Source organism: Lepidochelys kempii, chromosome 4 (assembly GCF_965140265.1).
Source record: "Lepidochelys kempii isolate rLepKem1 chromosome 4, rLepKem1.hap2, whole genome shotgun sequence".
NCBI classification, from domain to species: domain Eukaryota; kingdom Metazoa; phylum Chordata; order Testudines; family Cheloniidae; genus Lepidochelys; species Lepidochelys kempii.
The window spans coordinates 30,330,019-30,344,579 of NC_133259.1; the positions used below are offsets into that span (position 1 = coordinate 30,330,019).

Here is a 14,561-nt window from a genome sequence, read left to right on the forward strand (position 1 = left end):
GAGGAAGCATTGTTCTAAGTTAGCCATAAAAGGAAGGAACATAAAAGGAACACAGAAGGAACATGCCTATACAATTCTGGGGGTTGGGAGGATTGAGACACTGGTTCCAGGGTCTAGGTGGCAGGATTGCGGGGTTCCACAGGGTCTGCACCTAGAGAGGGCGCCTGAGTGACCTGGAGCAGAAACACTGACATTAACTACACCCAGATCCCAGGAGCTTAGCAGCACATGGGATCTGATCACAACAGACTTGAATCTTCTCCAAGAACAGGACTGGACGAGGCCGTGACTGTTGTAACGGGAATAAGTCCTTTATGTGACATTACTGTAGCACATGCAAAACTATAAGCAGTAGGAAGGGAAGTTTGCAGTTAGCTTGCAGAATACCATGCAGATAGACTACTAACTTGTTCACCCCCTGTAGAGGAGTTTAGAATACAGAGTTTGTGTGGTCCAATGGTTACAGCAGCCTGGTTCTAATCCCAGCTGAGATGCTGAATCACTATGTGACCTTGAGGAAGTCATTTGACCTCCTTATGTCTTCATCAACCCAGCTGGAAAATTGGATAAAAAGCAGGACCTGGTTGAAAACCAGATGTACATCTGACATGAGTCTTCCTGGGTAAGTAAATTACAAAAAACCCTACACAGAACAACAAGAGTTTGATGCAGGTGGGAATGCCTTTATTTAGCACTTTATTATGTGTTTGATTAAAAAAGATGCACTGAGATTGTGACGGTAAACATAGCTAATTTAGTTGGGAAAGCATTTATACTATCAATTATATGAACTGGAAGGAAATGTAGCAGACAGAATATAACACAAAAAATTAAGTTTATTATAGAACTCCTCAGGAAACCTCTAACTTATGCACATGGGTATTTGGTGTACCACATCTTCATCTGACTCACACCAATTGTGATGAGAGGATTCAAAATACTGCTGGGTTTTATTATACTTTTCAAAAGCATAAGGATGACTTTGAAGGCAATGTTTAAGTGTCTAAATGAGTGAAATCACATCACAGGCTGTGAAGCATTCAGCAGGCAGACCTACCACTCTACAGTATTAATCCGGTGCTAATGTAAATCATGAGGAAAATGAACAAAGGTATAATTAGAAAAGGAAAAGTTGCTTCCAATACATAGCATACTGTACTTCAGGATGTTTTAATAAATGTGCTATTTTTCTTTTTCACTGCATTGTCACTATGAATGATTTAATGGGCCTGACTGCTTATAAAGCAGAAGTTTTAAAGCTTAACACCTTGAGTTTCTTTAAGGTCTATAGCATTCATCCTATAAAAAGGGCAAGTGAATGAATAAAGTCCTTTGGAAAACAACAGATACTCCTTATAAAGAATTATCTGCAAAGCCATGTGGTTTAGTGCTTAGACCAAAAATACTTGTGATCCATGTTACCAGTTTTTGATCCTGACTCTGCCACTGACTGACCAGGGACACACCACTTCTCCTACGCCTTAGTCTGAGTCAGCCCAGATGTATAAGGTAAAATAATAAGATACTTTTTATTGGACCAACAAATAAAACAATGCAACCGACAAGATTTTCGGCCAAAACGGTCACCAGATGGAAAAATTAGGTAAAAACAGACTTCTCTGAAAACCAGATGCTGGTCTACGCATTCCTAGGTAAAAAATTTACCAATATGACAGGATGTGATGGGGACAACAGGGGAAAAAACATTAAATAAAATCTCTCACTAAAAGGCCATGTAATGACATCTGAACATACAATAACAAGCTAAATTTAACAAGGATTATTAACATACCTCACGCTTCACATGGACACCCTTTCCTTAATGGAAATGAGAGCCATACAAACCTCTCACATCCTCCTGCACTCCCCTCCTCCAAAGAGAGCAAACTAGTGACAGAAAAGCAAAACTAACATCAAAGAGGGTCAGGGTTTCACCCCATTTTAGAGGTTATTTTATCGTGGGCTTCAGCTAAATCAAAATATAAGTACATCTACTAGGCCTGCACATTTTAGAGTTAATGTTGCTGGCATAGTTTCCATCATGATTCGATTACAACCCACAAGCAAACACAGCAATTCTCCTTAATACTTTCAATCGCCAGGATACACTTACCAGGGAGACTGTGGTTAAGGATATTCTTGTTTTAAAATAAAACTTTATTGGAGAAATTAAACTCCACACGGATTCCCAGACTCTGAGGAGTCTCATCATCTGTAGTCTGGCCTGGCCCGGACAACTAGACCTATTCACCAGTGTGAAGGCTATGAGGCACACTGTGCTGCAATGCACTAGCCATTTACTTATAAAGCTCAGAATTTTAAATCCCAACTGAGGTCATAAGAAAAAAAAAAATTGTGATCTCCCTTGTAGTCCCTAGTGGGCATCTGCCCACAAAACAAAACCACCACACAACTTGGTACAATTAGCAGTCTTATGAGAGTTTAGTACTGGGATAGCAGGGGTTTTGAAGGACAAGCCTCAGGTTCTGTGGGGAGGGAAGCCTGCACAGTGCCTGTGTGTACCTATTAATCTCTCTTTTTCCTCAAGATAAAATTACATACACTTTTGAAAATTAAGTCCAATCTGCACCTATAAATCCCAGTGGCATTAGTGGGCTTTCTGACTGTAGATCAGTTTTCAAAAAGTCATTGGAAGACAAAATTGACAAATGACATCAGGGAGAAAGTCACAAGTCACAACCATTTTCGGTTATTTTATAAATATTAACCCTTCTCTTAAAAGTACAATTATCAGAGTAACGTACTATTGCCACAGTTTCAAACTTCAGTGCCTAATATTAGGCACCTAAATCCTACTTAAGCATTTACATGAAGAACTGGCCCAGATTAAGCCTAAATTAACTTAATTTGGGGGTTTTGGAAAAATAAACAAGGCTTTTGATTTTATAGTATAAGTCTTATTAGTGAAAAAATACAGTCACATAATTTTGAACTGTTGGAATACAAAGCAACAGAATCACTATTGCCAATCACAAGTATTCAAAAATAATGAATCAGGCCCCCAAAATCATAACTCCTCTTACGGTTGTTAAGCCAAAAACAAACTCCTCTGGGTTTCAAGGCTTTTAAGGTGCACATTATCAAGCTTTTCTCTACAACCAAGAGGACTAGAAACTAACAAAATAAAATAAAAGATTCTCACATGATCAAATAACTCTAGAAGCTTTTCAAAAGCACCAAATATCATGAGACTCACAATAAGGTGGCAAAAGTTGGCAATGTAATGAAGTATTACATAAAAGAATACGGGGCATTCCAGAGTGCATAAAGGATCTGCAATTCCATCTCAAACCACTAGTGAGATCAGAAAGCAAACAATCCCAACCAATTAAAAAGGTCAGCAGAAACCAAAGTGGAATGACAAGTTTATAAGAAGTTTTGATGTACTGTATTCAGAATACACAGCCACAAATTAGTGCGAAACTGCCTATTCCCATTTTGTTGATGCGATGCACTACAAGATTCCCACACTATGCCCCCATTACCAGGAGAACAAAGTTCACCATCAAGAGAAGAATGGCATCATTATATTAGGAACACTGAGAAAAGAGGGTCAAGGTAGAAATAAGTCCCATGACCCATACGAACCCCAAAGCTCTCAGTGTAGGAGGAGATAAAAACTAAGCTGATACAAATGAAGATATTCCGCTTTGGTTTTTTTGCAGTTTGAACGGTGAAGTTTGGGGGCAAGGAGACATAAAGGCAATTATAAGAAGCAGTAAAGATGAAAAATAAGCAATCTCCACCTTCTTTTGACACTACTTTGTATATGTACAAAAATAGAGATACTGCTTTGGAATTAGTGTGTCCTTGTGACTTTTACGCAGTTTCATAAAAGGGTCCAGGATTCTGAAGTACCCATAGCGTCTGGACATTTTCCACTGCTGTTTTGATTGACCCAAAGTTACATATGGAAGAGGACAACTTTTGCTGGTACTCTCACATCTCTGCATATTAAGTTCGTCTTGAGAAGGCAGTGAAAAAAAGTCAAGATCACTGAATTTAAACAGGGGATAAGGAAAAAGAAGGAAGAGACCAGGTCTCAGGAAGTGCTCCCACTGGGCCAAAATCTTGCTCTTAGTTACATGGGTGCAAATCTCACTGAGATCAATCATGGTCACATCCATGTAACAAAACAGGTTTTGGTCTATTATTTCTATTTCACCACTGATGATGAAACTTCAAGAATATTAAGTACACATCGGATGCCAAGTCTTTCAACATTGTAAATCTGATATAATGTATAATAGGTGAAACATCCATATAGGATCATCACAAATTAATACATTCTTCCAGGTATCAGGAGAACTATAATTGGGAGAAATAATACCTTACATTTACACTACCTATCAGCTAATACCTTGTGTCAGCATCGAGTGTGGCTTATTATGTTATTTCTCAATTAAGGCAATACAACATGATCCAGCCACCTACAACCATCACAATATTTTGTACCACTTTTTTGTTTTGTTAAAAAAAAAGTGGTACAGTTTCCTTTCCTCTCTCCTCAAATGAATGGTTGAGCTCAAATGATATTTTAAAATACTGGCTGAAGTCTGTATCAAGAAACAGGAATAGTAATAACTGCTCAGCATCAAGACAGGTTTGCCACAATGAACCAGTAAGGACAGTTATCAGAAACCATAACGATTAAAAAAAACAAACCTACCTATCCTTGGTTACTCTTCAGCTGAATGAATACCCAAAAACCACTCAAAAGTTTTAAATAGTAAATTTTAGAACTAGAGGAGTCCATATGCTTATTCAGCTGTGAAACTGTTAAAACAGCTAACCTTAGTATTACTTGCATTAGTCAACCAAAGTTATTACTTTTCAAAAAGATTTCCTGCCAGGAAATTGCTGATTAATTCCATCACCATTTTTCTTGCCTCCCTACAACCACCTCTTTTTTTTCCTTGAGAGAAAGAGAAAGAAATTATTGCATAGAGTTACCAGTTGCAGCCTTTGCTGCAGCCTCTTCAAGAAAAATCACCAAATATGTTTTACTGTGCCATGGTTAATTTAGCACAGCTTCTCTCTTTATACTGAGGCCAGAAGGATTATATTTACTTAATCAAAGGAAAAGCCATGAGTGAATGAAAGAGTGTTGTCACAGAAGGCCGCCAGGGTTATGTACTGGAAGTCTTGTTTTAATGTAACACATTTTAATAGCTGCATATAATTTTGAGTTTAAACTTATTCCAATAATTTCTCTTTCAAATCCCAACTGCCTTCACAACTACTATACCACTCAAGCTTAATTTGATGCAAGTATAAAGAAAAGGGGTATGTGGATATTATCTTTTTTTCTTAAAGTAAGGAATGAACAAGAAGGAACTAAGTCTTAGAGATGTAATGATAAATGTACTTATTCCTAAGGAATTCTAAAGACAGGACTGGGGCCATAGTGAGATCCTTTATAGTACGTGACCAACAATGAAGTAACAGTTTGCATACTGTCATTCTGGCAGCAGGTTTCAGATGCTTCATTTGCAAAGGAATATAGAACTTCCAGTAGGACTATGCAATCTGTGCCAATGAGACTTGAGTTCACATGCCATATTGTATTTACTGGGCACAGTATTTATTTGATGACTTCACTAACAGGGCATGGGTCTCTAGAGAGTTTATATTTAGACTGATACCTTATTAGAAAAGCTGTAAGAACAGAAGAACAGCCATACTAGGTCAGACCAAAAGATCCATCTAGCCCAGTAACCTGTCTTCCAACAGTGGCCAATGCCAGGTGTCTCAGAGGGAATGAGCAGAACAGGTAATAATCAAGTGATCCATTCCCTGTCACTCATTCCCAGCTTCTGGCAAACAGAGGCTAGGGACACCATCCCTGGCCATCCTGGCTAATAGCCATTGATGGACCTATCCTTCATGAATTTATCTAGTTCTTTTTTTGAACCCTGTTAATAGTCTTGGCCTTCACAATATCCTCTGGCAAGGAGTTCCACATGTTGACTGTGTGTTGTGTGAAGAAATACTTCCTTTTGTTTGTTTTAAACCTGCTGCCTATTAAAAAATTTAGTGATATATGCAGAAGACTGTGAGACCCTACAAACCAGCTTTGAACAGTGGCAATACAGTTTTGAACCCATGGGACTTAGAGCAAACATTGGTAAGACTGAGGCTATGATAACCGAAGGAGGAGAAATCACCATAAAAGGCTATTACAGATCTAAAAGAGTGAAAGAATTTAAATACCTAGGATCAATGGCTGCAATCAATGGTGTCTTCATGAGTGATGCCTGGCATTGTACCAAAGCTGCTTAGTGCAAATGGCGGAAGCACCCCAGTTCTCTGTGACAAAGATGATGCTAATAAAGTTAAAAAGTAGAGTGTATAAAACTGTAAGTCAGCCCATCCCAATGTATAGACAGATTTGGCCAGCCACAAGAAAAGAAATCAATATGCTCTCCTCAACAGAAATGAAGATGTTGAGATGGTCAAATGGTTGGACACACTGAGTTAGGAAAAAATTGAGGCTGTGAGGGACCTAATGAGAGTTGCTCCAATTGAAGACACGTTGAGGCAAGACACGCTATGTTGGTATGGACATGTCTAGTAGAGACCTGAAAGGGTTATATTGGTAAGATGGCCCTTGCAATGATCGTAGATAAAAGAAAATCAACAGGGAGGCCAAGTATTTGGTGAACCTTAGAGAGACAGCCAGGTGTGCAGTGATGAGTTTTGGAGGAAGGCTATAAAAACTGCCAACCTGAATAGGAAGTGGCAATAAGGAAAACATCCTAAGGAAGAAATAAACATACTGAAAGAAACTACCAAATATACCATTTCTAGATATGAAGTATTTTTGCAAAATCAATAATTATCAATGAAATAAATCTACTAGAGAATACCAACTATATTCTAAATCTGTTTTATCCACTTTAACATTGTACTACTAGTGAAGTAATAAAATAAAAGTTAAGTTTAAGGCCAAAATGGTAATGTAACTCTGTGTGCATTTTTTGCGATTATAAAAATAGCCTTTGAACAGCTCCTTTCATGAAAAAGTTGAGAATGGCTGGCACTAACGGTAATTGTTTAGCATCTTTTGACCAAGTTAAAAAGGTAGATGCAGGGGAGAGGCTTTTGGGGAATTAGTACATATAGGTTAGAATATGAGACCATGATAGAGCTGTCTCCTCATGGATTTCAGGGAAATTTTCCATATAAAGGCATCAAATACCCATCCCCGATATAAAAAAAGAGCACGTCTACAGCACTCATTTAAAAGCTTGCTGAATTAAAAGTTAATTCTGTAGATCTCCAGAGATCACAGATCAAAGCATATCATTTGCAATTGTATCAGAAGCTTATGCAAGCAGCTATAGGATGTAGATTTTTTTACTTTCTTTTTTTTTTTTAAAAAGCAAGAATAATTTCTTTTGGAAACTACTAAAATTACCACTAGCAGACAGTCACTATATAGGATTTCAGTCATCTAGAAAAGAAGATTGACATGCATGCCCTTCATATTTTCATCATAATCTACATTCATGAAGTTAAATCATACCTGGAAGCCAAATTACTCACAGACTAAGTAAGCCTGACACTACCCAATACATCCCTTCATCTTTCAAGCTCTCCCAACAGCAAAATATATGCCACCCTTTACTATGCTGAAGGAAAAATGTATTTAACTCATTCCTCAATATGTAAATATTGAGTTCCTCATTCAGGCACATAAAATTAGGGTTACTAGCTCAGCACTCAAGCACTTAACTGAATTTCAAGATCACTAAAATTGTTTTGGCCACTCTCAAACATTCTATATTGTGGAACAGGGAAAGGGAAAAAATTACTTATCTGTAATTCTGCTTCTTTGAAGTTCCCACAGGATTTTCTTAATACTTTCAGCATAAATCTAGAGATTTTGTTTTGTTTTTCTTAAAAGAAGATAATGTTCCTCCCCAATTCAATAAATGGTGAAAGAGAATAAGCCCAAATGAAGAAAAACAAAACTATCAAAACTTGACCAAGAGACATCTTCCCCCCTCCCACCTCCAAGAAAGGAGCAAAGCTCTAAGAAGCTTCCTTAACTTTGAACCACGTTGTTTTGCACTGAGAAACAAAACTGACTCCTTGCTCCAGAATCAAACACATGCTAGCCATGTCATCGTAGAAGTGAGAAATAAGATCAGACAACCACAGAGACACAGTTCTTATTATGACAGCAATAGATAACGAACCAATGCCACAGGAAACAAGAAAAATTACAAGTGCCTTGGATGGTCCAAAACACAACAAATAAACATACAAAAGAAAAGCAACAAAATGCAAGACAAACTTGGAAGCTCCCAAAGCTTTCACTCAACTCTAAGTGGCACAACAAGACTAAAGCATGAGAAAATTGTGCCAACAGTATCTTTAAAGAATGGAGAATACATAGAGGTATGGAAACAAAATTATTCTAAAAGCACAGACTAATGGGGCTGTCACACAAGGAAAATGCTTATTTTCGCCCCTCCTGGAATAAATTATGTAAGAACTAATTTATTTGACCAGTTTTCAGTATTTACTTTACTATTATTCAAAGTATTTTGTAGTGAAGTCCCTGGAGAATTATGACATATTATGGAATACCAGCAAACATAATTAGAAAAATCAAGGATCTACATGATAATGCCAAATGTGCATTTGTAGACAGCAACACTTGAGTCAATGGTCTGAAATGACAGCTGTAGTAAGGCCAGGTAGGTCTCTACTCTTGCCTGAATTGGTCATTGACCACGTTATGAAGAAAGTAACTACAGAAGGCAACAGAGGAATTTTATGGACAAATAATAAAACACAATTGGATGACCTCATTGTCCTGCTTAGTTCAATACATCACTTAAAGGAAGAAAAGAAACAGCAAAACAAGTTGGTTTGTTCATCAACAAGGCAAAAACAAAATATATGGCTATCACTGTCCCAAAAGTAACCATTAGAATAAACGAAGAAAAAGTCCTTTTGCCTATCTATGGAGTGAAATGTGCAATGATGGGGACCCCATGCTACATGTCAAGCAACAAATAGCAAAAGCAGCAAACAACTTGCATAAACTTGAAAAGATTTAGAAAAATAAAGTGTCTAGCACTGACACAAAGAATTTTTAACACTGGCATAAAATCAGCCTCCCTTATGAAGCAGAGTAAGAAATCTACAACAGAGATTGATAAAAATCAACTCATAAGAACAGCCACACTATGTGAGACCAAAGATCCACCAGCCCAGTATCCTGCCTTCCGACAGCGGCCCATGCCAGGTTCCCCAGAGTGAATGAACAGAACAGGTAATCATCAAGTGATGCATACCCTATCACCCATTCCCAGCTTCTGGCAAACAGAGGCTAGGGACATCATCCCTGCCCATCTTGGCTAATGATGGACCTATCCTCCATGAACTTATCTAGTTCTTTTTTGAACCCTGTTATAGTCTTGGCCTTCACAATATTCTCTGACAAAGAGTGCCACTGGTTGAGTGCATTGTGTGAAGAAATACTTCCCTTTGTTTGTTTTAAACTTGCTGCCTATTAATTTCATTTGGTGACCCTCATTCCAAAGTAAATGCCTGCGGAAGATCTTCAGAGTCGATTGCAAAGAGTTTTTTGCAATGTCAGAATTTCTAAGAAGAGCAAATCGATCTAAAGTATCAAATATGGTAAGAGGATGGAGGTGATATTTAGGGCATGACTTAAGGATGCCACCAACATGGCTTCCACAGCAACTGATAATATGAACACAACCCAGAAAAAGAGGGTGACCTAAAGAAACATTACACAAAATAGAGAAAGAAGTCATATTCCTCAACGTGACACTCAGAAGCCTGAACAGATGAGCACAAGACTGAAATAAATAGCAGAAACTGGTGGACCCCTTGCACCAGAAGGCGTTGGAGGATAAAGAACAGAACAAAAAACTTTTTCCTTCACTGCTCAATTTCTTTTGTTCAATTCTGCAGTTAAATAATAATCCTGCATTTATTACTTTTTTATATTAATGACATTTAGGAACCTAATTTAGTATCATGTAATTGAAGAACCAAGTAGGAAGAGGAGAACAGAGAGAAGTGAGTTACCCTTGCTTAAAATAAAAGTCTTTTTGATAGATAATGAGCAAAGATGGCAAAGGAAATTATGAGTGACATATGAAAGGAGCTTGGTTTAACTCTAATCATGTTGAAAACTTCCCGCATCTAATTTTGGTACAGGAACCACCCACCCGCCCACACTTTATTTCCACTTTTTGTCCCTAAGCAGTCAGCAGAGTCCCACTAAAAATCTCACTAATGAAAATGTTTCTTCAAAAAAAACTTCACCCCCAATTTAAAAATAAAATGGTCTTACTGCATTTACTGCAGTGTTTTTTGTGGGGTTAAACTGATAGTACTGAAAACAATATCTCCCATCAATCATATACTAAACAATACTGCATTAGCAGGGAGATGGTAAAATCAACTAGATCTCGTCTAGCTCTGGTTTCTGTGATTATGTGAAGCAGTGCCAGTTCATAAAGAACAGGCCCGGTGGACTCACTGTAGACCGAAAACATTCGAAGAGAATTATTATTATTATTATTTTTAATAAAGGCAGCTGAAACCAAATAAAATAAAAAAGACAAGTACAACCTTAAATAAAAAAGGGTAAATGCATAACCTTAATTCTCTGTCATTTCCTAATTTTTGAGAACTTGACTTTGTAACCTTAGTGTTCTTTTAATGTCACTGACCACCCAATATTAAGATTAAAAGCTAAGCTTGGTGCACCTGGCAGGCTCAAAATTGAACCCATGTGAAATGGCATGCAGGCATAACAGATGCTACTCAGTGGTTTGAACTAGTGGAACAGAAAGTCACATGTGCTTTGGTTGAAGAACAGTCTGCAAGTGCAGGTGATCGAGTGGATGCATAATAACTTACCAACTGAGTCAGATTTAAATTCTTAAAGAATTTAATAAGGTGTTTAACAGACGAGATGTGTTAAAGAATACATTACACTGATATAGATCCCAATGTTTTGCCAAAAATACAGACAGATACACAGTGATTAAGGAGTTTGACTGCACCCAAGAAAAGGGGAGGCAAATGTACAAACAAAAAGATCACAAAACAAGAAACCCTTAGAGAGGCTCATGAGCATGCTAACATATCCAAATAAATTCATCCCTAATTTGTCAGTTCAGTGCTCCATTCAGAATACTATTTTAGGAACATATGTAAAGAACTGGACAGAATACCACAAGAAATACTTTTGGGAATTTTACAGAAGAACTGAGACAGACCTATTCTGAGATTCACAGAAGACTTAAGGTCTGAGCTGATGTAAACTCACTTGGGTTCAGGACTTCCCTATAAGCATTTACAATTAGAAGTCATTGATGGGTACAAATTCATTGACCAAAAAAAGTAATCTGGACTTAGAGGGAGAAGGCTAGATACGCATTAATTGAGAGGCTGTTCTCAATATGAGGGGCTACACTGCAGAAAGCACAAAGACAGACAAGGCAGAAGGTGACTGATATACTGCCACCTTTACTTAAAATCTCAAAACCCTGGGGCCAGGGAGGTGAACTAATGGAATGTGTGCGCACCTATTTACATTTAATTTTAAACAGCAAGACACAACAGCAAAAGCAGGTTCATGAGTCAAATAAGAGAGTGGTGGCAGAGTTAAATTTCAAGTTATCTGATGGCACATTTTAAGTTGTGTATCCATTAAGTTAGTGAGTGATGCTAAATTTGATGGTGTTTCTGTGTGTAATGTTCTGTGATCTCACTTCTCAGGAGACACCGTAGCTTGCAAGTTAATACTAGTCACCAACTTGCCACTTGCTCAAGAAGACAGAAACAAAGGTAAAGCATACACCATGTGTTAAGTTTAATGGGTTGGTCAGTTCCTCATGCTAGATAACCTATATAGAAAAAAATAGGACAAGCATTGAAAACTAACCACTTCTTGGGATCTCAAGTTGAGATCTGAAGTTTATATTACCCATTGGCTCAATGAATCAAGCTGAAAAACACTACCAGCTTTCTATGACACTGTAGCTTATGTAAACTAGTAAGATTTCAACATTCACAAATCTGATGTTCATTGGCACATTATTTGTCCAGTCTGGTGGTTTGCTAGGGATAACATGCGCACTTATACAAAACGGGATTCTACTTATACCCTTACAAAGTCTGTGGCAGAAACGTGTTAACAGGATCAAGATACCTCCCCTCAGGAGGATGGCGCTGCTCTGCTAGGATTTTTGGAGAGAGGATGGTTTAAAACTCTGTCCACTCAAAATTTCTGACAGGAGCATTAAGTATATTTTCCTTTCTCCACATTTGAATGAATGAAAAATTGTCCCACTGATCTTGACCAACTTTTCTTCCCCCAAAAATTGGGCACTGACAGTTTCAGCACAAAAGAAATTTGTTAGAATATTTGTATTAGTTCCTCTATCATCTGAGGAAAGAAAAACTATACCCTGAATACAGGTCTGTGAAGAGAAACCCTATAGTTCACACACAGGACATGTTTAGAATGAAAGAAAAAAGTGTAACTTACATGGCATATAGTAAATTGTATACACACTCTCTCTCTCTCTCCCCCCCCCCACGGCTTATTACTGCACCCATTGTAGAAAACGGTAAAACACCATTGACTTAAATGGAACAGAACTGGGCAAGTATTCAATACCTCACGTATGCAATACCTCATGTAAGCTACTTTTTGTTGTCGTTGTTTAACATTTTGAACATTCGTAATTACTCACATAAAAGACCAAATGCAAAATATATCTATTGTATAGAAGGAATGCTACAGTTAATTATATTTTACAATATAGCTCCAACTCCAATTTCTTTAGTTACAAAAGTGTTTGATTTCTATATTAAGAAAATTAGCTTTAGATAATGAATAAACAAGTTTTGACTAATGTTATTCTTACATCGTGTTTTCACTAAAATACATTTTGTTTTGGAAATAAACCTCTGGTAGAGAATTAAAAGGAAAACTCGGAAGCTAGTAAATGCCCCAAAGTATACTATCTTATACATGGCAAGAGAGAAACTACTTTTTAAAAGGTTCTGTTTGTTAATGCTAGTGTGTTTTACTACTCCATCACCTACCCTTGTTCAGTATACCTTCATTATAGCACATGGGTTTCTCATGGAAAGTTTGAGCCCACTGTCTTGATTCAAAGCAGAGAACATGCATCCCTTGATGCCCTGGTCATGTGCAGCTTTTAAACTCAAACCATAGGAAAGACTTTAGAAGACCTGCACCCATCTGTAAGTCCAGGTTTTTTAAAAGCGATAGCTATATGGAAGTTATCTTTTTCTCTACAGTATCTTTCATACTGTAATTTCACCCCAAGAACTGCATTCTTTCCAGAACAGAATGAAGAAATCTAATCGAGTAGACAATAGTTCACAAGCGCAAATAAAAGTTACTCATCCAAGACAGTCAGATCATGTTTTCCACCAAGCAAATAAGCAGCTGCAGACATAGCCTGCTTCCTATCAAAGAGTCCATGTACAACATACTATACCTCTGTATCTCTGATGGTTCGCTGGTAGTTTTTTAAACATAACTTTCAAAATGTATGAAAACTGTTTTGTATTAAAGAAAGAAATATGCATAGACTGTCCTAGTCACAAATTTAAGACCAATCCAGAAACACTACTGGAGGTGCCAGAAGTCTGCTAAATGTCTGAATGCTACATTTGTTGGCATTTTTATTATTAAGGATACAAGTGCAGATCAACTTCATCAAAGAATGAAAAAGAAAACCACTTCAAGTATGACATGCAAGGAAAAATACACATAATTCATATTATAACATCAATGAAGTGTTGTTTATAGCTTCTTTAATATTGTCTGGAAAAATGATCCCAAAGGAATAGTTCTAAAATAGCTTTAAAAAAAAAAGTTAATTTCCCATCTTTTAATATCTTAACTTGTCATCTGTTGGTATCAAAGTGGTGGTAAGCAGACATAACTTTACAAACCTAATAAAGCTTTAAACAATGGTGAGAACTGACCTTACTGAACTTGATGGACTTTGGAATTTTATTATTCCCCCTTCAGATTTTTCAGGTATTTTGTTTAGCTCATTTTGAAGATGTTTGAGAAGCATATTCACAAGAACCCTTACATACACAGGCATTGCTACAGGCAATTCACTAGATGCTTAGGGCCAAGTTTTTGGGGCCTAATCTCTGCACATACAAATCAGGAGTGCAACTATTGTGTATACAAATGCCAGGCCCTTTAAAAAAAACTGGTAGTAAGATGTCTCCAGAAGATACTTCTCAAAACTGATTTTGTGTTAGCAATTGTTAAGAAAATTAAAGCTACAGTGAGGAAAACTACACTGCAAGTTACTATGATTAGGTGAAAAAGAAACTATTATCTAGATCATGCCTTCCCATACTGAGAAGCCCATAAACACTACCTCTAGAAACTGAATGGGTTATAGAATAATCTACTTGTACATGTTCTCTCAAGAGGACAAAATTGGTGGACAGGTGTGGCATAAAAAGAGGACATGGCT

General features: G+C 37.3%; 1 protein-coding gene across 20 annotated transcripts in view; it reads right to left on the minus strand.

Moving 5' to 3' along the window:
- The window catches only part of TBCK (TBC1 domain containing kinase), a 281,017-nt gene that overhangs the window by 242,275 nt on the left and 24,181 nt on the right, over positions 1 to 14,561 (minus strand). The gene's annotated exons all lie outside the window — the stretch shown is intronic.